This window comes from Dasypus novemcinctus, chromosome 5 (genome assembly GCF_030445035.2).
Source record: "Dasypus novemcinctus isolate mDasNov1 chromosome 5, mDasNov1.1.hap2, whole genome shotgun sequence".
Classification (NCBI taxonomy): Eukaryota; Metazoa; Chordata; class Mammalia; order Cingulata; family Dasypodidae; genus Dasypus; species Dasypus novemcinctus.
The window spans coordinates 27,415,999-27,442,806 of NC_080677.1; the positions used below are offsets into that span (position 1 = coordinate 27,415,999).

Sequence of the window (26,808 nt, forward strand, 5' to 3'; positions counted from 1 at the left end):
ATGATTTATTCATAGCTGTGTTCTTTATTTTTTGCAGATAGCCTCATCCATTGCAACAGGGAAGCAGAAAGTACAAAAGTAATGCCATTCACTTCATTTTATGTCAGTCTGTCCCACCTCAGAAATTAGCCAACTTGGCTCAAGTAGGTTGAGTTTGGGTTGGTCTGGTGGAGACTTCTGGCTAAATAGGACAGATTAAATGCATGGTTTTCCCTCTGCTCCTTCAGGAAACCCTTCTATATGACAGTAAAACAATTAGGGAGGCATAAATGCACACAAAAGGAGGAGATGATGGCAGAAAAAATACGCCATCCAAATTTGAAAGCTGGACGTTGCATGAGCTAGTGGCACTGACTTAAGAGCCTGGGGAGAGCAGAACAGTCCTCAGATAGGGGCAGCAACAAAGGACAAGCTGCCTGTGCCTCAGAAACCACAGAAGTACTCAGGAATTGGAGGTATAAAGAACCTCTGAATGATGGTTTAATAGTCCTTGAAGGAAGAGTTAGACCCCTCAGGCGCCCTCCCCAGCATGCACAGCTCAGCAACTCTCTCTCTTTATGCTGGGATGCAGAGTCAATATTGGGTTTTCGTGTGAATACAGAGTTGACCTGGGTATACATGCATGATATATGGAGCTACACCAAATAATTTGCCTCCATTGGCATTTTGTTGCAAATCTGTTGAGTGTGTGCGTGGAGGTATTCAATTTCCAAACTCTGAATCCACAATGAGGCAAAATTATGACATAGAATGCCCCTGTCATGCTTAACTTGAGCCCATAACATTGAAAGGAGATTCTGATTAATATTTAATGGCTATCTGTCATTGTAATAGAAAATGAAAATGTTACAAGAAATCAGTAGTTGCTCATGGATCAGTTTGATACAATTAATCAATAAATGAATTTATATTCTAATTATCTTTATCACCTTGCCTTCCTGCAAATCTCCAGGGGTTTAGTATTGGAAACACCTTCAGTATTAAATATCTCTGACATTCTTTGATGTATGGACTTGTGTATGGCATCTGATATTTTTTTTCTGTAGTATTGTTAATCTTATTTCCACAAGGTTTAAATAAGGGCAATGATTTGAATCTAAACTATTCGATATGTCATTTCTAACAGGGGCTTTCCCAGAGAAGGAGTATAGGTATTTTTAATAGGCCGTTTGATCAGGCAAGTTTATTATTAAGCATTATGACTGGAGACTAATATCTTATTGAAGAGTGTGAAAGAGACCTGGAGAATTACGAAGAGTGGATCAATAGTTTTCCAGCTCCTTAATTCAGATTGAATGTAGTAATTTGGGGGGGGAAAGAACATTATTGATTGCTTTCTATGGTGTTTCTTATGTCTCTTGTTAGGTTTTTTAAAAATTCAGTTGCTATATGAAAAAGCACCTTATTCAAACCCAACCTGAAGACAATTAATGTCATTAAGTAGAATATTTTTTTCAGGAGGTTTATTCACAGAGCCAGAGCATTAAAACTCCCCTGCACAGCCTTGGTTTTGGCAGCATAATGAAGCACAATGCTCAGAGACCCAGAGGTCTGACTCATTTATGCTTACATTGACATTAATTTGCTCTAAAGAGCAATACTCATCTGTGACTGTTGCATTCGTGAACGATCGTAAAATCTTAAAGGGGCCACAAAACCTCAGAATGAAATTGATGGCTGTGAAAGTCTATTTCTCTAAAACTTCCTTGGAATCTTAGAGCACAGAATATGACTTTATATATCTTTTATTTGCAAAAAGAGAATTCTCTCTGCTTATCCTGTGGTTGTATTTGAGATAGAATGTGTGTCAGGCCTGGGACCATTTACTTCCCTACCTGTGGCCGGTGGAAATGATGCCTTTTCCACCAAGAGTGCTGCCTTGCTTTGATTTGCTGGCTGTCCTAGGGCCACTTAAGTTTCTTTCCATGCCTGATAGTGGGGTTTCTTCTCCCAGGTAGACTGTAAGGTATATAGTTCTGGCAGGGGGATTGACAGCAAAATAGCAACGTCCTCCACTCTCAGCATATCAGTACATTTCCGTTCCCTGACCGAATGTTGGAGAAAACTAGTCCTGTGGCTTCCAGAAGGGAATATGAATAAATGGGGATGGAGCTGACATTCCCTCTATAGGGGATATGATGGAGCATCTCCTCAATGGTATATTTCACGCTTATCCCTACTGAATAAAACATAATATATTGTTTGTCAAGATCCTTCTCCAAAAAAATTAGGCTCCATGAGAAAATGCTTTTCTGTCTGTTTGCTTTAGTGTGGTTTCCTTGCACCTAGAACAGAATCTGACCCAGGGCTGTTCAATAAATATGTGAATGGATGAAGAATATAAAGCTGCCCGCATGCCCTGCCCCTGCCCAAGGAGAAGGAGATTTACATAAAATGTAATGTTGGAGTAAATGCATTGGTTCTTACAAAAGGAAAGCATGAGGATGGTACATGGAACCAGCAGGTTATGATTCTCTCACATTCCTCTCTCTGTTAATGACTTTATGTTCTCAAGTAAGCAATTTGAATTCCATGTCTCACTTGCTTTCTACAGCTATATAATAGTCATCACAGTATTTCTAAATATGATTGTAAAGTACTCAGTAATTAAATTTTGTTTGACAACCACTTATTGCTTGAGATATGCGTATCACCAGGTAGGTAATGAAGGTTTTTGAGAGTGAAAAAGGAAAGTGGATATGGCTCAACTGATAGAGCATCCGCCTACCATATAGGAGGTCCAGGGTTCAAACCCAGGGCCCTGACCCACGTGGTGAGATGGCCCATGCGCAGTGCTTCTGTGTGCAAGGAGTGCTGTGCCACGCACGGGTGTCTCCCCCATAGGGCAGCCCCACACACAAGGAATGTGCCCCACAAGGAGAGACGCCCTGCATGAGGAAAAGTGCAGCCTGCCCAGGAGTGGCGCCGCATACACGCACAGCTGATGCAGCAAGATGATGCAACAAAAAGAGACACAGATTCCCAGTGCTGCTGACAAGAATACAAGCGGACACAGAAGAACACACAGTGAATGGACACAGAGAGCAGACAACGGGGGGGGGGGGGGGGGGGCGGAGGAGAGAAATAAATTAAAAATAAATCTTAAAAAAAAAAAGAGTAAAAGAGACACAATCTCTGTCTTTAACGATCCGATAGTTTGATGGAGGAAGTCATCAATAACAGTAATAACATCAACAATAGCACTTATAGGGTATGTTTTTACCTGCCAGGTACCTCCATTCTAAATTTCTAAGATATATGTATGGAGAGAGCTATTTCTTTCCCCTCATTTAATTGTCACATTATTTCTGTTTTCCAGATAAGGAAACCAAGATATAGAGAAGTTAATATAGATATTTAAGGCTGAGCAAGGCCAGAGAAATTCTTTGGATTCAATGAAATATGCAGTCTGTGTATCAGATATCATTGATTCAGAAAGTGCGTAAGCAGGATCAGTCTAGACATATATTCATCAATATTAAGATTGACTGCTGAGCAGAATTTCATGGCAGGGTAGCAACAGCAGGCCTAGAGGGCAGGAAGGGACTTTTTAGAATATTTAGCCTGCTGCAGCCAGGATTCAGGTGGAAGGACTATAACTCAGAAGCTGAACCATGAGTGATGAGAGCACTGGGGAGCAAGGCCAAGGCTGGGCCTGGGGCTGCTGGGGAGCAGCAAGGTGAGACTGTTAGGACAGAGACCGAGATGTGAGACCATAGCTCTCATTTCATGAGGCAGGATCTTATAAAAGACACAGGATCAGAGTCTACCCAGCAAGAAGGCTGATTAGATTCTTAGTGTATTTTTCAATCCTGTCTTGGGTTTGATTGGTTCTAGAGGGTTGACAGAATGAATGAATGTTTGAAATAAAGAATGAACATCATATCATATACCTTATATTAGTAGGGCCAAGTAAGTAAACATAGGTGAATTGGAGACACATCATTGTCTCTTAAGTGATTATTTTGTGATAATAGATTCTTTTTTTTTTTAATTCATTTTTTAAAAAAATATTACATTCAAAAACATGAGGTCCCATTCAACCCCACCGCCCCCACCCCCCACTCCCCCCACAGCAACACTCTCTCCCATCATCATGACACATCCATTGCACCTGGTAAGTACATCTCTGGGCATCGCTGCACCCCATAGTCAATGGTCCACATCATAGCCCACACTCTCCCACGATCCATCCAGTGGGCCCTGGAGGGATCTACAATGTCCCGTAGTTGTCCGTGAAGCACCACCCAGGATAGCTCCAAGTCCCGAAAACGCCTCCCCATCTCATCTCTTCCTTCCATTCCCCGCACCCAGCAGCCACCATGGCCACCCTTCCCACACCATTGCCACATTTTCTCTGTGGACATTGGATTGGTTGTGTCCATTGCACATCTATGTCAAGTAGGGGTTTGGATTCCACATGGATACTGGATGCAATGATAATGGATTCATTATTGAGTTTTAGTTAGTTATCCAAGTTTTAGTTAGTTCTCCAAGTTTTTCTAGGTAATTCTCTCTCATTAGCTAACCTCTGTCCCATGTGCTTGAGTTATTTCTTGGGGAGAGGGGGCTACAAAAGACTGAGAGCCCCTGTCCTTCCTAACTCATTACCTTCCATGCCTGCCCCAAATCCTCTCACAGCTTCTGAGGAGTAATGACTGTCCCTAATAACTAAACTCAGCCCTTCTTTTCCAAATACTTTTCAACTGGGCAGAATGTTTTGTTATTATGTATGTTAAGAGGAAGCATTAAAAAAGAAGCTTGAGATAACTAAGTTTAATTAGTCTTTTACCAGAGTTATTCTTGAGGTAATGTCTTATGCATTTGGTAGCTAAATATTCAACCTTTGTGATGATTGAAGGAGGAGGAATCAATTTGCCTAATTGACTATTGCCTTAAAATAGATGTATAATTAAAGTGAGTTGACTATAGTTAAAGTGAAAGATACTGTGTCAGATCTGCTATTTGCTTTCACTAGATTTCTTTGACCTATTACCATCCCAGCGATTTTAAGTATCCATATTTAATAAACAGATAGAACAAGCATGATATATGTTGACATTTGAATGTAGATGGATACAACTAGCATTGCTAAATTCTTCCCTTAACTCATGAGGTCATGATGTTTTCCCTTCCAGCTCATGTTTATTTTTGCATATATAGTCCAAGCTATTGTATTTGTCATGATGTGGTAGGAATTTCCAATGATAATCTCTACCTTCTATAAAGTAAACACTATTTTAATTAGGATCTTGGACTTTGATCTTTGTGATAGTTTGTTTTAGAAATATTTGTGATAATTGATTCATACTTGGTATAGAACCAACTTTGAATCTGACCTGTAACTCAGATTGGAGCTGTTTATAAAAATCATTTGAGTGATTTTGAGTCAATCTGAGTTATGTTTGTATGAATTTATTTTAGCTAATGTGTATGTGTGTGTATATATATATAGCCTTGGCCCTAAAGCAGTTTAACTGAATAAAGTGTTGGTTGAAAAGGAATGAAGATAATCGCTGGTTTAAAAATATTACTGTTGTGGATTTAACTGAGAAGTTGGGCAGAAGGTTATGAGTTGAAGGGTGATTTATGAAGTGGACCATGCAGGTTCTTCTTGAAAAACTTTGTGCTCATGAACAGACTTGGCAAACCAACACATAAATGCTGCTCAGTAGCCATAGCTGAACTGACTTTATGAAGTTAGGATTGGAGAATTCTATTTAAGGATGGATACCAGTTTGCACTTGGTCCTTCAAAGTGGGTGTCAGCACCATCTTTTGATATTGCTCTAGACTGCTTTTGTCTTGGTCTCAGATCACAAATTCCAAATTTAATTTGATCACTTATGTATTAGTCAAAGGGGTGCTGAAGCAAAATATCAGAAATCTGTTTGGGCTAAAAGGGTATTTATTTGGGATAGAAGCTTGCAGTCACCAGGCAATAAAGTGTAAGTTACTTCCCTCACCAAACACATGTTGGAACAAGATGGCTACCAACGCCTGCAGGTTCAGCTTACCTCTTTCTCGTAAGGATCCTGGTCCCAGCTTCTTCTAATATCAGCTGTAAGCTGGGATAAGTCTCGTCTCTCCCAGGGCTCATTTTTCTCTGGGCTCAGCTGCTCTGATCTCACCACAAGGCCAGCTGTAAACTATCAGATGAACAGCTCATCTCTTTTCCCAGGATCTCTGCCATGTTTAATGGAGCCTTCTCTCTTTCCTCACATATCTGTTTCTCTGTGTTTTTGCTTCCCAGGGTTCCAGCATCCAAAAACTCCACTCTCTGCTCCATCTACCAAGTGGCCCAGTCAAAGCCTTGATCATAATTTAATCAAGTAAAAATGAAACCTCTGAATCCAATACAATCTGATATGCCCAGAGGAACAAACCGGTTCATAAACATAATTTAGTATCTATTTTTGGAATTCATAAACAATATCAAAGTGCTACAGCTTGTGTTGCCTTTATTTATTCATTTATTTATTTATTTTAAAGATTTATGTTTTATTTATTTCTCTCCTCTTCCCCCCTGCCCCCCAGTTGTCTGCTCTCTGTGCCCATTCACTGCTTGTTCTTCTATGTCTGCTTATGTTCTTGTCAGTGGCACCCGGAATCCGTGTCTCTTTTTGTTGCATTATCTTGCTGTGTCAGCTTTCCATGTGTGCAGTGTCATTCCTGGGCAGGCTGTACTTTTTTCACACTGGGTGGCTCTCCTTACAGGGCACACTCCTTGTGCATAGGGCTCCCCTACCCGGGGGACACCCCTGCATGGCACGGCACTCCTTGCGCGCATCAGCACTGCGCGTGGGCCAGCTCATCACATGGGTCAGGAGACCCTGGGTTTGAACCTTGGACCTCCCTTGTGGTAGGCAGACACCCTATCTGTTCAGCCAAATCCAGTTCATTGTGTTGCCTTTAAACTTCAAATCACATATTACTTGCCTTATTCAGATTTTGATGACTTTGGTCTCCTGTTGTCATGTTCATCCAGAGTTACATTTGTGATTTCACACCCGCCTTAGAACTCCTGCCCTCTCACTCCAGGCTCTGTCTTTGTCTCTCTGGCCCAGTACTGATGTCACCTTTAGCCCCATTCCTACTCCATGACCCAAATAGGCCATAATTTATTATTGATGGTGTGTTTTCCCAGTTAATTCTCTAAGAAAATGGAAATGGACAGAACTATTGCAAAGCATTGGTTCTGCTTTACTTTTAAGCAGCATTGGAATTTCATAGAAAATTTGTGTTTATCACATAGAGAGCTAAAGGAAAAATTGAAAATAGGGCAAATAACATGGGACTAACTGTAGCCCCAAACGTTTGCTGCCTTTGGTTGTGATGGTAATAATGAACCCTTATGAGTACCCCTTTTCGGGGGATGATGCTGAAGCCCAGGATACTCGAGTACTTGGATTTAATGTGGTGAATCAACAGAACTGGGAAGACATCTCAGTTCTGTTTCCTAATGTCTCTTGGTCATGAAAACTACACGTTGACCCATGAAACATTTGGCTTAATCAGCTATTCGGGATCAAGAAGATAAAAATCAAGTCCAACTGTGTAGGCACATATTTTGGTACTAATCTGTGAAGCACAACTGTCTTCATGTAATTTCTAGTCAACCAACTCTTTGTCTTTCTTAAAAACAGCTCTTTGAATATCTCTTGCAGTTTTACAGGTAACTAACTCCTTGTCCCAAAGGACAGATTTTTTAGAAAATTTTTCTAGGTTTTAATATACCATGATATGAAACTAATACTTCCTTTCCAAAATAAATTTCATTTTAGAAGTACATTTTTACATGAATGGAAAGAAAATTGAATATCAACTCATAAATATTCTTATTATTTATGACAATATTAATAGCTATATGGCAATAAGATTATAGGATCAGAAGATTAAGTAGATTTGAGGTGGAGTTCTTTCTCCTCAGCTGTTGTTTTATTGATTGTTCTCTTCTTTACTGAGCATTGTGACCTGTGTGTGTGCAGGATGTGTGTGTGTGTGTGTGTGTGTGTGTGTCTTTTGGTCTGTTAACATCAGTTCTACCTCTGTAGAGTAACTGTTTCCTGGAAACCAAAGGATTTAACTTTTGATTAAAAGAAAAGTAGCACATTGAATGTAAAACCATCTGCCTAAACAGAGATGAGAGAGAAGATGAAAGCTCTGTGAAGCTTTGGCTAGAAGAACTGGCTTTGGTTAGAAGGACGTGAAGCAGTGGTCCTGAAAAGGAGTATGAGGGAATGAAACCTTAGGAAGCATAGAAAACAGGGGGCACCCTCTACGAGAAGAAAGCAAGGACTCTCAGTGGCTAGATTGAGATCTAGGCAGTAGAGTCTGTATGCAGATGTCTTGGGTAAAAATTCTGGATTCTACATTGACTAGTGGTTGGCTGGGGGAAAGTTATTGACCTTCTTTCAGCATCAGTTGTTTCATGATAAAAGGGGGTAATGTATTATTATTAATGCATGTCATTGTTGTGACAGTTCAGTGAAATGATCCCTTCCTGCCTCATACCTAATGCAAGTGACTTGCTATTTACTAAGGTAGAGTAATAGAGAGACCTCATTTGCTTCACACCTCGTGGGGCAGTGGATTGCCCTAGGGTGTCAAGGAAGAGGATAGAGGGATGGTGTTAGAGAAATGAGCAACAACAGGATAAGTTTTGCTCCATCAGTTATGATGACTGACATAAAAAATCTGTAGTAAATATACTGGGCTCTGCAGGCCAGCTTAGAGGTTGCTTATTACCTGGTCCCTAGAGATTGTCTTGTAACTAGGGTTATGCAACAGGCAGACAGGCCACAGGTAGCACCATGGATACCATATAGAATTCTCTTGATTTTCAAGGGATTAAATTTCCATCAAGTATACTAATGTGAACACTAAAATGTTCCAGCCATTATTTAATTTTTATGCTTCAAAAGATTCTTCAGGATTTAAGGTACCAAGCAGGAGGTTTCCTTCACCTCTTTTCTGGAGTGGAGCCTGGTACAAGGCAGCACCAAGGGGCCAGGGAAGGCTGTGACCAAGATGGTGCCTGCCCATGGGAGGAAGATGGGGACAGGAGAGCTCCTGCTCTCAGGGCTTCCAGAGGGGGCCCTTCTACAGTGAAAGAAAAATAAGAGAACAGAAATGGGGTATGGTGAGAAGATGAAAAGAATGGGAAATGGCAAGAAGATGAAAAAAATACCACATGAAGGATTTGACAAAGTTAAAGAAAGTGGGGTACCATTCAGAGAAGGGCAAGAACAAAAGAAGAAATTGGGGAAATATGCCTTATTCCAGGAAATGTTCAGCTAAACAGTATTCCTGATTTCTGGTTGGACCCAACATTTTTTCTGGCTATAGTGGACACGATCCAAGATCAGTCGCCAATTGTAGGGGAGAATATATATGGCATAGTGAGTAAGCATACTCTAGAGCAGTCATTCTCAAGTGGGGATGATTTTGCACTCCAAGGGACATTTGGCAATACCTGCAGATATTTTTGGTTGTCACAACTTGGGGGTGGTACTATAGGCATCTAGTGGGTAGATGCCAGAGATGCTGCTAATCCTCCTACAGTACACAGGACAGCCCCCTACAACAAAGAATTAATCTGACTGAAAATGTTAATAAAGCTGATTTTGAGAAATCCTGCTCTAGATACACACTTCATGGGTTCAAGTCCTAGCTCTTCCACTTATTATTTATCTAACCTTGGGAAAAGTATTTAACCTCTCTACCTCTGTTTGCCATCTGTAAATTGGGGGTGATGATCATACTCTATTTCATTTAATATAAGATGTCATCAAATGTAATATATACCTTTATTTTATGTAGCACTCAAAAAGATAAAAAATGCCAAATAAGTAATGATATTCCATGAATTGTACAATTCATCTTTATTTCAGTGGTATTAAAATGTGAAAATAAATGTGTTTTAGAACTGAAAGTATATGGTAGGCTGTGTGGAGTGAGTTGCTATATGATAAGTTGTGGGAACACAGGTTCAGGCACAAAAGAGACTCCCAGAAAATATGACTTAGCACAGAGGGTTCAGAAGAGCAGGGGGAAAATTCTTACCATGGCCAGTCCGCCAGGGAGACCAACTGCTCAGGTCAGGGTTGGTGGATGGGAGCTCCACATGCCCCCGTTCACTTTGGAGATGAGGGACACTTGCACTTTTATACACTCCAGGGCGAGGGGGCTCTTCCATGAGCAAACTTTTGTCTCGGCTAACAGCTGGGGCTGGTTAAGATTTAGCATCTTCACTGGCTCCATGCAACCTCTTGAGAAATAGAAACATGCCAAAAACCTGCACGCAAACAAACTTGAGGAAAAAGGAGGGGTTTGGGGAGGACTGGGCGATGGCCATGAAATGTGTCTATGACTTACCCATCACATGTATTTCATAGGGATTGGAAGGAAAAAAGAATAAATATAAAACTCTTAGAATAGTTCCTTGAGCATACAAGGTCCTCTGTGAGCTTGAGGGGCAATGGGGAATGCAGAAGGGAAGTTTCCTTTTCTTTCTTACTTCAAGTTCCCCCTTTGTGTTAATGAACCTAAAAGAGCCAGTGCCCTGGGTACTTCAACTGAATCAGAGCACACTTTTGGATCCTGGTTACCAGCTCCAAGTAGAATATAGTGAGGGAGTCAAGATATGAAGCCAAAGAGGGTCCAGCATTTGATGGTCAGAGACATGATGGAAAGAATGTCTAGAGTCATTTCCTCAGATGTGAGGGCATGGAGCCTTATTTAGAGAGTTCTGGCTGCATGTTTGTGGTGTTAGAGGATACCCTAGGAACTGTACTGTTCTCAGACAATGATTGATTAAGTCACTGATAACAAATTCGTAGAAATAGCAATGATGGCCAAACCCATCTATTTACTTAATTTTAATTAGAAACTGACATCTTGAAACCAGCCAAGAGGACTTATTCCACATTTTGGAAGTTTCTTGTATTTGGCTAATTTTCCAGTTTTCTGATATGACACTGTGTTTTTATATTTCAGTGGTTTTTCTAGTGGCGTTCTGGGTGAGAGTGCTCTGAGATTTGTGGGTGCAAATCATCCTCGAAATGGGAAATCCACATGAAAACTTCTAAAGAGTGAGCTATGTGCTCTGTGCTGGGGTATTATATTCTTTGTACCCCAAATCTTGCAGTGAAGAATCTGAGAGAAAAAGCTCAAGAGAACTGCCAGCCAAGTCAACTCATTCATTCACTTTCAATCATTTGTTGAGTACTCACTATGTGATAATAACCAGAATTATAAGATGAATCAAGAGTTCTGGGTCTTTATTAAAAATCCGCTTATCTCTGTCTTGTTCTTTATTTTTCACTGAAATGGTGGTAGAAAGTCCTAGCCATTGCTAAATTGTATATTGCTGTCATTTCTTATGTGTTTCATGAACTGATTAGAGTAACTTCAGCTCTTTGCCATGTAAGGGTGTAAGAGTGATTCTGTCAGTCAGGGTTCAACCAGAAAATGCAGAGCCAGTAGAAATTATATTTTAAGATGTTTATTACAATGAATTGACATATATGATTGTGAGGGGCTGGCTAGGCAAGTTTGAAATCTGTAGGGAAGGCCATCAGGAAGGGCATGCTGGAAATCTCAGGCACAGGCTGACGCTACTATCCACAGGTAGATTTTTTTCCTTCTGGGAAGTTTCAGTTCCGTTTTTAAGGCCTTTCAGCTAATTGAATCTGGCCCACCCGGATACCCAGATTATCGTTGATACTCTCCCTTACTTAAAGTCAACCAGTATTAACTTTAATCACATCTACAATATACCTTCACAGCAACAACTAGATTACTCTGATTGGCTAGACTGTAGTCTAGCCAAGTTGACTCATCAAAATCATCAGAGTTATGCTTGAAAGAAATCTGTTTTAAGTGTCACATTTTTCATGGGTAAGTAATGGCCTTACCATTGTAGCCCACTATTAATTTTCTAGCAGATCTTTGCAATTATTACATTATCTGGGTTGTATTTATAAAGCATCACAACAGTTAGTCAATAGAATCAATGAATTGAAATATGTTAGACTCATTTTTGGATTGATTTGGTCAGTTTATAAACTAAGATTTTAAATGTAAAACCAGTTATATCTGGAGGACACGGTCTCTGGCTACTAATGTTTCTCTTCACTGCTACAGCTCAATCGTTGAATGGTTGTGTCCATAATACCAGTCGTGGTCTTTGGGATCAATTTTGACTGGGGAAATTGTCAAACTTAAATGTTTTATCTCAAAGAAACTAGAGAGGTTGAATAGGGATATGATCATGGTACTTAATTTATTTTAATATGCCCCTTTCATTCATTTAGTCATTTGTTCATTTATCCAATCCAGATGTCTTTGTTGAATGGCATAATAGGTAAAAACACAGGCTCCGAACTCAATTGCCATCACTTGCTAGGTATGTGACCCTGGAAAATGGCATAAACTCTTGAAGCCAGGTTGCTCATTTGTGAAATGGGAATAATAATATTAACTATTTCTTGATTTTTTTTTTTTTTTTAAGATTAGATGAAAACCCCTGATTATTTACTCCTTTAGGTCAGGGACCTAACTTTCCATCTTTGTATGTCTTGGCATGGCACCATAACTGATAAAACATATAGAACACACTGTTGTGTGTGGAGTGGTGGATATGCAGAGTGTGGTGGAGCACTCTGGAAAGAGAGTGCCCATGCTCCTTATCGCGGAGCCCACACGATAGAGAACCTCAACTTCACCTTCAAAATTTGGCACTGAGAATAATGAGGCAATAAAAGATGAACTGTCCAATCAAGAAGTATCAGTTAGGGAAAAACGAAACAAAACTGCAATGAATCTTTTCATCTTTTGAAGACTCTAAAGAACAATTTCTAGTTATGAAGGGGAAAATTGAGAAATGACAGAATATCACTTTCTTAGAGGCTTCCCTAATAAAAGTTGACACGTGAAATCAAGATTGGAGGTGTCTTTTAATTCAATCATTGTATGGATGCTAGGTTGCTTCTTAACTTTGTCTTTAAATAAGTGATTTGCATGTTGTTCTCCTCCCCACCCCTCTCCACCCCCCATAGCACTCCCCTGTTTCTCCCATAGTTTTATTTTGCTCCAGTTATTTAACTGCACATAAATACTTGTTGACTTATAGGAATAATTTTCACCTGTTCCCAGGTGATTTCTGACATTGAAAGTAAATGACTCTCTACAAGTCTATTGTCAAAGAACTTTTGCAAAGAGAAATTAACTCACTTTACAAATGTCATTATATAAAAGATATGTTTTCCAGTTTTGTATAATAAATCTGATTATATCTTTGGGATTTTTTTTACATGCACAGATTTTATTGTTTTTTATTAAATTACTTTTTACCCTAAAAAAAATGGCCTGCTGATGCATTGCAGTACATTAACTTTTGACAAAAATGAAGTGAAAGGGAGGAATATAAAATTATAAATAGTTGTATAATGGCATGTTCCTAACAATAGGAGACATCTAGTTGAGGTTGTGGGACATGTGCATACATTCTCATCACTGTTCACAGGCAGAACAACCTCACAGTGGTACATATAAATCCTTAGGCTCACATTCCATAAAATGGGACTCAAACACCTGCTTCCCATAAAGTTTTACAGGTTCTTATTTACTAAGTACCTCATACTTGCTGATTTTCCTCTGTGATAGCCTCTGCCTTAGAAAGCGATGAGTCACAGTCAACCCTTTCTGTGGAGACCTGTACATCTTGGGAAGGAAGTGATCATGCGGAGTTCTTTAAATCATGAGGGTGGATTTCCATGTAATATAACTTGGATGCCACTTTTCTTGCTTTTTGCTTCCTTGAATTGGGATGTTTGTCTTGCTTCTACCTGTCAGCTCAGAACTGCCCACTCTCTGAAATTAGCTCTGACTCTGAAGTAAGAAACATACACACGCCACACATTGGGAGGAATTTGGCTCGATCTCAATGTCTATTCTTATGCTTCAGTTTCTCTCCTTTTTTCTGTTCTGCCTTACATTATAGTTATTTATAAACGTAGAAGAGTACATGGCACTGAGTATTGCTATCTACATGTGGCATGTGTTTGTATATATTCTAAGTACATATATGCACATACACTTAAATCTGCACACTCAGTAATGCATATGTAGAAGCTACTGAGGGCTTAAAAGCACTGTGCTAAACTCTCTACATATATTATTTCCTTTAATTATCACCAAACCTGTGAGGTAGATTCTCTTGTCATCTTTGTTTTACCAAAGAAGAAATAGAAATACAGAGAGATTGAAAAATTTGTTCAAGGTCATACAACTAGTAAGTGAAACAAACACAGGCTTTGGAATGGAAGCATTTGTACACCAAAGCCCACATGCTAGACTGCTGGGCTATACTATCTTTTCTTCACTCTTGTTTCTTGAATGAATGCCTCTCTCCCACACTTAACTAGAAGCTTCTCACATCATTCATCTCTGTAGCCCACATGCTTGGCACCAGTAAATGCTGTTGACCAACAGTGCACTTGGCCAGGGGCATGGGAATTTTTATTCTAAACATCTTCCTTTGTGAAGACCAACCCAAGGAAAGTATCTTTCACTGTACAGCTAATTTATTTAAAGCAAAGGAAAAGACAAGAATGACAGATTGACCATACCCCAAGTTTGAGATTCTAATGTAATACAAAAAATTAGCATACTTTAGGGAAATATTTTTTTTAAAGATTTATTTTATTTCTCTCCTCCTGCCCCCTACCCCCCGCCCCAGTTGTCTGATCTCTGTGTCCATTTGCTGCATGTTATTCTTTATGTCCGATTCTATTGTTGTCAGCAGCACAGGAATTTGTGTTTCTTTTTGTTGCGTCACCTTGCTGTGTCAGTTCTCTGTGTGTGCGGCCCAAGCCTGCACTTTCTTTCGCGCTTTGTGGCTCTCCTTACAGGGCACACTTCTTGTGCATGGGGCTCCCCTATGCAGGGGACACCCCTGCGTGGCACAGCACTCCTTGCACACATCAGCACTGTGCATGCACCAGCTGCACACAGGTCAAGGAGGCCTGGGGTTTGAACCACGGACCTCCCATGTGGTAGACGGACGTCCTAACCATTGGGCCAAGTCCGCTTCCCTCTAGGGAAGTATTAAGATAAGTTGACATTTGAGAGGTAATAACTAATTAGAATCTTATAATACTAACACTTTAAAAAGAACCTGGGGAAACAGAAGGCATCTGTAAGAATGAGCATGATTAAAGGAGGTGAATGTAGGTGCTTGTGAGGAAATGACTTGGGGATATTTAAAATCAAGAGAAAAGGTTATTGTTAGATAACATTCGTATGTATGAAGACTGGGGAAGAACCTGGGAGTAACTAATTTTTTATTCAACTGAAACATGAGAGAGAAGGTACTTAAAGTGAAGTTGGTTTGGCATTCACTATTCATGCAATCTATTTATTTAAAATCCACTGTGATTGTAGCAGGATCAAGGAAATTTCAACTGCAAGAGCTTTTTAAAAAGCAAATTTTTGTACATGTTAAGTAATATAGCTCTCACTGTCCAATTGAAATGGGAAATTGTTTTCTGGCTCTCAAGCATAGAAGGGGAAAGTATTTTGTGGGTCCTTACAGAGAATAATTTTGCAAGAAAATGCATAATCTTTTCAAATCTTTTTTTCTTTAAACATTTTCCAAAAGTAGATGGCAAAACATTTGATCATAATTCAGTGTGCTTTTTCCAGGAAGTCAAGATAACAAAGTTCAGGTCGATTGATATTTGATAATGTAATATAAGAGAGTGATAAGGATGTCTGAAACCAAGTAGAATATTTTCAACTTGTAATTTATCTGCTTTTGTTTCATAGGGTCTAAAGCAATGTCTAGCTCATTGGCAGTCTTCAAAAGTTTGTTATATTAAATGGAGCTCATCACCCGATACCTTGTATTTGTAGTGAACTGGTACAGTGAACAGTATGAGGTCGAGGTTCACGTCAGAGTCATCTGTTATTCTCCAGTGTCTGATGGTATCTGGCCTGTATATACATTTTCACCCAATGTATAAAAAAATGAAACCAAATTTTATCATGGTTTTTACCAAGTTTCTCGATTGAAGAATAATTAGGTAATACACTCAACTACTGGTGAAGATGCTCCTAGTTTGTAATGATAAAGTTTATGGTGATAAAACCATCCCTTAACAAATATGGTTTGTTGAGAAAGCATCCAAACTACTTCTAAAAGCCATTTAAAGTTGGCCAGTTATGGGTGTGAAACATGCAAAAAATAGTTTACTGTTAAAATATTACTTTTACTCACTTCAACTGAGATGGGAATTTTAATGAGATCTGAAAAAGTGGTGGAAAGTCAGTGAATGCTGGAAAAAAATTCCTAGGTAATTCTTCACCATTTTCACAGTGAATTGAAGTAGTGCTTAGTAGTGATCATTGGGAGACTAGCTATACCTGAAATCCACTTGCTCTTTATTTGAATTTCTGGACATACTAGATTTAGATTTTAAAAATGTGAATAGAGATGTTGTATCTGAAGAATATGCAAAATTGACAGTTTTCATAGGACCCTAAATTTAAAAGATATTTCTTTAATCGGATATAGATTTTTGCCTTCGGTGATTTCACTTGCAGAATTCATGTTGTGAGATCAATGTCTCCGAATTGGGATTCATTTTTACCCCAAATGATACATTCTTAAGTTTCCCATTGTGATCTATTTTAATCTACATCTGCTCCTAAATGTAAGCAGGCTTTAAAATAATTTGAACTAAAAAAACCTATGTGTGATTTGATCAAGGTTTCTGTAGAGTTATTAGTTCATTAAAGTTTAGAGTTGTTTCTGTGTGTTCTTTCATCTTGTTCTATGCTTTTCTCCAGTATGGTACTTATCAAATCAAGCGAGAAAATCGTTTATCTTTCTATTACTGAATCCAGGGCCAATGCAGGGTTAGTGTGAAGCACAGGCATTTCCCAAAACACTATGCAAAGAGCCGTGTCTGAAGAAGAAGAAAAAGAACTCTGTGTGTTTCTGTGTGTTCACAGGTTGACACTAAACTGAGGAAATCCTTACTCTGTCAGAATTTTCTAATGAGCCTAATTTCACTGCGGTAGTTATGTGTGTGCAGTAATAAATGGGGAAAGCAAAATTGAGGGTCAGAATAAGTTTAAGAGAAAACTGTCATTCCCTATCTTGTCTCAACCTTCTTTCAATAATAGAGATAACCAAAGAACTGATTATTAAATAAGCATTCACACTGGCCCTTTGATTAAAGTCTTAAATGTAATTTCCTAGACTTGCCATGGGCAGCTGTAAAACATGACTACATTGTGATAATAAGTAATTTTGACCCAAGTGTTTTCCTGTTTGACTTGGGCTGTTATCTTTGGAGAAATGTCCCTTAAAGAAGTAGTCTTCTGATTCCAGATTTCCCAGTTTGAAACTATGGCCAAAGCACTGGCTATTCTAATATTTAAATTCTTAGAATTATTACCTCATCCAAAGGCTGACAAGATCAACAAAGCAATACAGTGCATATCAATGCACTAATTGATCTAAGAATCTGACCTCCTGGTATTCGAGTGCCGTTTATAATTCACTGGGACAGGGACATAAGAAAAGTTGAAGCTTTAGAATTCCTTTCCAGTTGGATTGATTTATTTTATCAGCAATGTCTGTAAGTTTTTAAAAGTATCTCCTCTTGTTTTATGATATCTTTGTAAAAATAATTTATCTCTTGACTCTGATATATATCTTATTACGAGTTTTGATTATTGCATATATCTTCAGATATTTTTTTGTTTTCTATGGAAATATTTATTTGAACATTTTAAAACACTTCTTTGTAGTATCACATAACTCTGATATTTGCAAAAGTTTTGTTTTCCTTTCAAAAAGTTTCTTTTTCTGTAGCAATTATATTTTCATTAGAAATGAAATGGTTGTATGAAATTTCTATTTGTTACTAGTGCTTTAATTCCTTGTTAATAATAACTCCCTTAAGAAAGGTCATAAACCTTTTGCCTTACTCCACATTAATATGTGAAATTTATTTGTTCAAATAGAACTTGAGGTATACCATATCCAAAATATAACCTAAAAAGAAGATTTTTATTTCAGAATTAAGACATCCTTGTTTGGTATTTTCAGCATTTGGTTTGGAAAGGGTGAAAAAGATTTCTTACTGCATGGTCTGTGTAAGATGAACCAATAAATATATATAAGTACCCTTTCCACTTAGTATATTGTAGACATCTTTCATTATTAATGAATATTCAAAATAATTGTATTTTATATAATTTTAAATTATATATATGGTTTTGAAAACTTTTCCATTTTATGGTATATTAGTTTGACAGCTGCTAAAACAAATACCATTTAATGGATCAGCTTAAACAACAGGAATTCACTGGCTCATGATTTTGTGGCTAGGAGTTATCTAAAATTTTTGAGATTTTGCAAGGCAGTGTCAGCAAGGCAATGCTTTCTCCCAGAAGATTGTGGTATTCTGGGACTGACTGCCGACGATACTTGCTCCTTGGTTTTTCTGTCACGTAGCAATGCACATAGTGGCTTCTCCTTTTTCTTCAGGTTCCATTGACTTCCAGCGTCCAGCTCCTTCTCTGTTGAACTTCCTTTGCTTGCAAAGAGTTCAGCCATGTTAGATTTAAGGCCCACCATCATTCCGTTTGGGTACACCTTAACTAATAATACCTTCCAAGGTTCCAAGGTCCTATTTTACACCCACCAGGACAGGAGTTGGGACCTGAACTTCACTTTTGTGGGGATCATGAGTCAATCCCCAACATACAGTATCAGAATAATGTATTTGATCTATTACTAGGATGAATAATTAGACGTGGAATTGTAAAATCAAAAGATACCTACATTTTTCCAGTTTGACAAAAATTGCCAAATTGTCCACCAAAATAACATACCAATTTATAGACCCATGAGCAACTTATGAGAACAACCATTTTCTCCTATGCTTCTCAGCATTTTTAAATTATCATTTATGATTCTTGCCAATTTAATAAACAAAATGAAATCCCTGTAAAAGTTTTATTGCTTTTCTGAGGCTCATCAAATTTCCTAGTTTATTTATATTTCTTCTATTGCAAATTGCTTTTGCTTATTTCATTTGTATATTTTTTCTAAAAAGCGTGTTTGTGGTTTTACTGATTTCAAAAAAATCCTCTAAAAATAATCCTCTGTTCCAGATGTTATAAATATTTTATTCTCATTTCATAATACAACTTTAAATCTTATATTCATGTTGAGAATGTACATGGTTTTGTTTTTTACATTTAAATTTTTCGTACATCTGAAAACAATTTTGGTGTCAGGTTCAAAAGATATTGATTCTTTCTCCAGTTGCTTAGCAGGTTTGTTTATACACTAGTTGTTCAGTAATCCAAATTTTTTGTGCTATTATGAAATACATTTATCATATATAATATTATATAACAGTATTTTTTTTCTGGAAATTTTATTCTCATATCAAACTGTTACTTTCTATAATGACAATAGTGCCATATTTTTTTCTTTTCAAATTTTATATTTTTCATATTGGGAAAAACAAGATATAAAACTACTTTTATTTCAAATTCCTTTCTGTTTGAACATTTCAGCCTATTTTTAAAAGTTCAATCTAGATTAATTTTAGAATAATTTCTATAATTCTTCAACAAATGTATAGTTTATGTTTTAATTTGGGTAGAAATTTATATTGTTAGAAGAGTAAGATTTCCCGTACATAAATATGATGTGGGTCTCCATTTAATCAATATTTATTTTATATCCCTCATAGAATTTTGTAGTTTTCCTCACATAAATCAGTATTTCTTTTTTTATTTATTCTTAGATATTTTGTAGTTTGGGTTGCTATATGGAATCAATCCTTTTTTGTATTTTCTAATCTGTTATAGAAGTTTCAATGGAAAGTTACTGTTTTATGTATATTTCTTTTGTGACTAGTTACCATATCAAATATCTTTATAGATTTTAGTGTTTGTTTTTCTTTTCTTCAATTCTATTGAATATTCCCTAATGTAAAAATAATGAAAATTTTATGTAATTTTTCCATGATATATACCTCCATTTTTTTCTTATCTAATTGATCGCAATCATCAGCATTTTTCCAAATATTAGTGCTACTAGAGTATATCCTTGTCTTGCTCCAGTCTTGAATGAGATCCCTTTAGTGTTTGTTCTTAAAATATCATCCTGACTATTGTTTTCAAATATATATCACTTTAAAAAGGTTAAAATTACTAGTTTACTATGAGGGTTTTTTAGTCTGGAAAATTACTGAACTGTCAAATTTCTTTTTAACATCTATTTAAATTCCCTTAATTTGGTATGCCATATTAACAGGTTTTAAATATTGAACCATCCTTTGTCAATGTGAATCTTAAGAACTTTTTAAACCATGGATCCACTGAAAAAGTTGAATTTTTAGATATTTAAAGCTGAAAACCAGACTCTGAAACAGGAAATTCTTGTATACATAGGATGTCAGTAGGGCTTCATAGACAACACTCCTTTTTGTTTTAATAAACATGTGATAGCTATAATTAATCTATAAACATTGTTGATCTCTCCCCTCTGATGATTTAAGTATAAAGCTGTTATTTGATGTAATAGCATTATCTCGAATCATTAAACATCCATATTATATTTGAAAATATTATTGAAAACATCAAGCATTATTGTATAATATATTTTATTAAGATTCCATTTAAATTTTTTGGACTTAAATTATGGCATAATGGGTACTTATATATATATATGTACATACATAGATACATGACATCACTGTGCTTTTGTATAAATATAGAGATTATTGGACATACAGTATATTCTTGATCGATGTTTGATTTACAAATTTTTTGATTGGTAGCTGTGTTGAGATAGTAAATGTTCGGCTTACCATGAATATAAAAGATGAACTATATAATACATTATATTTTGGTAGTACTTTCACAAACTCCTGTAACAGATTGCATACTATTGTAAAGAAGTAACCAGGAAGAGAAGGCTACTGAACTTCACCAGCTCATTTTTCTTGTTTTCCAGAAGTTTTAACTTTAAGAATAACATATTTCAGATAAGGAAGAATAATTATTTGATAAGAGAGCCGACTTCATATGTGTGACTAATGCAATAGATGTTTAATACAAATGGGTCGATCTACAGTATGTGTGAGAGAATATGAAAGTAAAACTTGAAATATATCTGAATAGCAAGTAATTAGGTAAGTTGGGAGTATCTGTGATCTGCCTAAAGATTTTTCTTTCCTTTTTGACTTTTTTCCTTGTGAGTGTATTATATTTGAATGAAGAGATAGTCAAATGGCATTACTTTTCTCCAGTGAGAATAGATACCTAAGTTTTGCTTTTTTTTAGGGTTTCTCAACCTCAGCACTGTTGACAATTCGGGTCAGATAATTTGTTGGAGTGGGAGTGGCTGTCCTCTGCATTTTCCTTTATTCTGCAGCATCCTGACCTTTTACCCACTAGGTGCTCCCAGCATCCTCCAGTTGTGACAACCAAAATGTGTCTAGACATTGCCAAAATTCCCCTGGGGGACAAAATCACCTCCAATTGAGAACCACTGCCTTAGGATGACAGAGTAATGATGAAACACATTCATGATTCACTTTAATATAATGGAACCCTTTGGGCAGAATGAAATAGGTAATAAATTAACCTGCTTTCTTTCACTTATTGAGTGAAATTCACACATGCTTATTCTAACGGTTTATAGAATTTCTCTCCCTCCCTCTCTTTGTTTCACTTTTCTACTTTCACCCTGTCTCCTTTGCTTAACTTGGTCCCAGTAGCTTTCACACACATGACTTTTAAGATCTCTGATGCTTTTTGGGGGGTGTGAAATTTCTGCTAATAATTGGACGTCTTGAAATCTGGAGTTTACAGTATCATTTACCACTTTTCACTGCACTGTTATTTACAGTCAAGACTGTTTAGTATAAATGGGAAAACCTGCGCCCTTGATAAGGACTAGAACAAATAAGCTTCCATAGCAGAATGTGCTAAGGACACTCTTGTTGGAGGCTAGATTGCACCAGTAAGGTGAAACTTTATTTTTCCAGACATAGAAGCGGGAAGGATAGAAAGTAACTTCTTTACTGTTTTTATATTAGACACGTAGATAACTTCTGCTAGTTAAAATCTAGTTTGTGGTGGAGGGAGCCATTCCAGTTAAAGATCATCTTACCTTTATTTTTCTCCCTTTCCAAAATGTCCATTGGAAAGCCCAAGGAATATAAAAATGAGGCTATACATACACACACACACACATACACGTTTTTCCATTGCCATTCAGACAGTAGTGTCAGATTTTGGTGAAAAGCTGGAAAGTGGGTCTGCTCGTGTACTACAGGTGAAAAACTGGAAATTGTTGTAAATATTTTAGTAGGGGTTTGTCAATGGGCATCAAAAGTTTGGAAATATTCTTTCCTTTAATCCTCAAATTGGGCTTCTAAATTTTGTCCTAATCTAAAGAAAATAATGAAAAAAGTACATAAAAATTTCATCTTAATGAGGTTCATAATAGCAAAAATTAGAAGCAACCTAAATATCCTTCATTAGTGGACAGATTATATACATTATGGTATACATAGATTTAATGGCAAACTATGTAGGTATTAAAGTGATGCTGGAGAATAACATTCAATAACGGGGAGCTCTTCATAATATAAGCATAAAAGCAAGCTTCAAAATAATTTATGTAAAGGAGGGTAACAAATCACAATTTAAAATTTTATCTGTGGATATATGACAAAATATTGATAGTTATCCCTGGATGGTACAACTTTTTTTCTTTCTTAAAAATGCTTTATTGAAATGTGTGACTGATGTGCAGATGTGTTTTAAAAAACCACAGCTTGAAAACTGGTTTTTGAAATTTCTCAACAACCAATTGAAAAAAAAAAAAGGAAAGAAAATTCCTACTGCAGTGAACTTCTAGTATAACCAGAAGCCTGGTGTAAAATATTCCCTTAAAACATTTTCCATTACAGAAACTAAAGAAAACAAAGTTATTCTATTTGGAAGTCATTGGAGTCTGAAGTTTCAGAGGAGAAGCAACAGTTTTTTAGACCTGTGAGGTGACTTGTTTTTTGGTTACATTTGATGAGCATGGACTTCACAGTTCTCAGAAGAACACTGGAGGATATTCAGTCTGTATGCTTGTTGTGTTGAAGAAATGGAAGAACACAGACAGGAAAGGAAAAGGAAAAAAGAACAGGAGAAAGAGAGGAGACCAAGAAAAGCGTTCATAGAAAAAAGGACTGGAACTAGACATGGTTAGGTTAAGTCTAGTTATAAATTTATCAGAAGCTGTGCACACCTTTTTTTAAACGTTCTCAGTGTGCATTCCAAACATTGCCCCCTTCCCCAAACCCCAAACCTGTTTATCCCTGCTTTGGAGCTAGTGTAAAAGTATATGCACACAAAACAAAACAAAAAATGAAAAAATAACCCGCCCTTCCATACCCCAAAAACAAATCCCCCCCCAAAAAACTGCATTTTTTTTTAACACATAGGATTAATAATATAGGCATATAGGTGGCATGATTCAGTTAAAGGCTTTACTTTTTATGCCTGGAAAAAAACAATAAGTAAAAAGTGCTAAGGTTTCCCTTAAGAATTTGGTTATAATATATCGACAAAGTCTGGGAAGGCAAATCCTCAGAGCTCCCCTGATACTGATCCATCTCAGCAATCTATTAAGCAAATACATCCATAACGCAAAATAAGATTGAGAACGTGGAATTTTTAAAAACTAAGACAACATAATTCAGGATGGTACAATTTGATGTAATTTTATTTTCTCTTACTTGTTAAGGGGTATGTGACAGTTTGAATTTGGGGAATCCCAAAAAAGATAAAGATTATGTTTTTGGGCTAATCACTTCCTGTGGTTGTGAGACCTTTTTGATTGGACTACATCAGTGAGGTGTGACTCAGGTTGGGTCTCCGCCTTCTTGCTGGGTCTCCTATAAATAGAGACGCTCAGGCTATCAGACACAGAGAAAAAGGAAGCTGCCATTTTTGATCCTGCCATGTGAGAGAGAGGGCTGCAGAGAAACAGAGAAGCTCAGAGAGCCTGAGAGAGGAGGCCCAGAAATAGTCAATCCCTGTGCCTGGTTGCCTACAGCCGAGCTCTGGGAGATGGTGGATTTTGGAGGGGAAGTCAGGAACCTCTGCAGAGATCGGCTGCCATCTTGCCTCACCACATGGCAGGACCGCTGGAAAAGCATCTCTGCTGATGCCTTGATTTGGACATTTCAGGGCCTTGGAACTGTAAGCTTTTACCCCGAATAAAATCCCCATTATAAAAACTAACCCATTGCTAGTATTTTGTATCAGCAGCTCTTTGACAAACTAAGACAGAGTATTTTATAAATTTTCCACAGTGACCATATATTTTTTCTGAACCACAAAGGATTTTTAAATGAAAAAAAAATCTAGTGGGGGACTGTGAAGTGAAATATTAATAACAGTGACAGGTGTGTTTATTATTTGTGAAATACTTACTTCATTTTGAATCTTGTCTGATACTTTTAAAAGAACTTGAATTAAGAGCAATTTATTTTCATCTCACATTTTTCCATGTCTTATAAGAAGAAAAACAATGAAACTCTGTGACTTAAAAGAATGTTAGGAAAAGTGTTAAATAAACTTGAGAAAAATTTCACACCCAGCATTGTAGTTGAGAATGTTTTATGGTGGGCAAATGACTTATTATTGGTTTTCTGACTACCGAAAAGGAAAGAAGTAAAAAATTAACATGTCAGGTTATTTACAGTCTTGAACAGAAATTCTTCTATCCAAAAGCAGGTGAATGTGGAAGAGTAAATAGATTCTGGTGTTTCTGTGATAATTCAGGAACCGTAATACAAATATCAAAGAGTGCACTTGAGAATTGGTAATCATAATGATATGCTCATTTGTTTTGTAAATCGTATTAACTTGTCACTAGAAAGTATTCAGATAGAGAAAGGAAAAATATTAGAGAACAGTATTATTCAAAGACAAAGGGAAAGGATTGTTTTTTAATGTCATATCATTATAGAGGTAAAAATGAAGTACATCAGATTATCTGAGGCTATCTCTCTCATCTAACTTCTGACATCATAGGTTAGTAATGTAATAATGCCACAAAATTGGAAAAAGGAGAAAACCAAACAAGTGGATGAAAAACAAGTTCATAAAATAGAAAACTGGTTTCAGGGATAGTAGCACATCATGGCTTACTATTTTGCTTCCATGAATGTATAATATTACGTGTTCTGCTCTTTACCTTTGTATCTCAATATGTAATAGAATAATTTCAGTGAATAGAAAGGGTGGAAATTTGTCTTGTTTTAAATTGACAACTGGCATTTCATCTCAAGTTTACCAGATCCCTTGACTTTAATGACTGCACCTGCAGATGAGGGTAGTGGAGACCCACGGCAGCAGTTCAGAACACTCCCCCAATCCTGTGCAATAGGAAACTCAAATCCTGGGGAATTTGCAAAGAAACACAAGGCTCTTTTGCCAAATCTTTGCTGTACACAAGAGCCTCCCCTTGGGGAATCTGAGGGCACAATAATGTATAAAGCTCTGAGTAGGCAAAGACCAAACAAACTTAAATTTGTTTAACCTAGGATTCCAAAACTTTTGCACACAGGCAATTGCTCTTTAGCAATTCCTGTTAACGTCTCATGGGCCACAAGTCCTATGGACTAGAGTTTAGAAATCAGTGTTCAAGATAATTCAAACCATGACAATTTAATTTATTCTAAACTACACTTTGGTCTAAAGTCAGCCTGGCATTCTATATTTTTAAAAAGCTTCCTAGGAAATTCAAATGCAGAATTGATGTTGGGAATTATTGCCCTAGAAACAATGTAGAATAATGCCAATACTTTTAACAATATCTCCTTTAAACTTTCCTTTTTCCCTTTTTATCTCATTATCAATGCCTGAAGACTAGCAGCCATCAGCCACTGAGGCAGGTGCACCATAACAATTACTAGGGAAAGCATTCTGGACAATATGTTTGAAAAGACCCAGTTAATGGCCATCATTCTTAAGCTGCATAGAGGTGGAAAACAAATCGCTATCAGCTGAGTCCGAAGAGCTAGTAAGAGAATATGAAAACAGATAGGCTCCTAAGAACAAGGATCTTTATTTCCAATAATAAAAAAAAAATAGTTTGGTGATACAGCTTCCCATGCCTGCCTTGCTTTAGTTCATTCTCTGCACAGGTTCCGTTTGCACCCTTAAACTTCCTGCTTGTGGTCCAGGGAGGAGACACCCTCGCGTTTCCTGGGAGAGGCATGGGTATAGCTACAAGAATGCTCAAAGCACCCGCTTATCTGACATCTGGGAATTTTGGCTGGTTGTGGGTACTCAGGCAGCCTTCAGGAGGAATCACTGCCAGGTGTCTAACATCTTCCTTTGCAGCTTTGTAGCCGTCCTTGTAAAATGATCCCACAGCTTCACTCCAGTGCGATGTAAACTGAAATGAGCAACAGCCAACCTCTCTCCCAAGCAAGGGTGTTCCTTCTATCCCACATTTGCCCTTGTCGTCTGAGATTCAGGCAGGGTGTAATAGCACAGAAATTGCTCCACGGCCTGCTCCATTTACTCAGATTTCTGTCCTTATGGAATTCCTTCCTTCCCCTACTGTCCAGGTTTTGGAATCGGGAAACTTATCTTCTTTTAATCTTCATAACCCTTTCTTTCCACCCTGTGCAAAGTTTCTATCTTTTATAAACTCCAGAAAATCCTGTTCTTAAAGCTAATCCATTCCTGTGCT

The 26,808-nt window shown here is 37.3% G+C and overlaps 1 protein-coding gene across 10 annotated transcripts in view; it reads left to right on the plus strand.

Moving 5' to 3' along the window:
• PDE1C (phosphodiesterase 1C) overlaps positions 1–26,808 on the plus strand; it is a 749,644-nt gene that overhangs the window by 550,131 nt on the left and 172,705 nt on the right. The window lies entirely within an intron of this gene.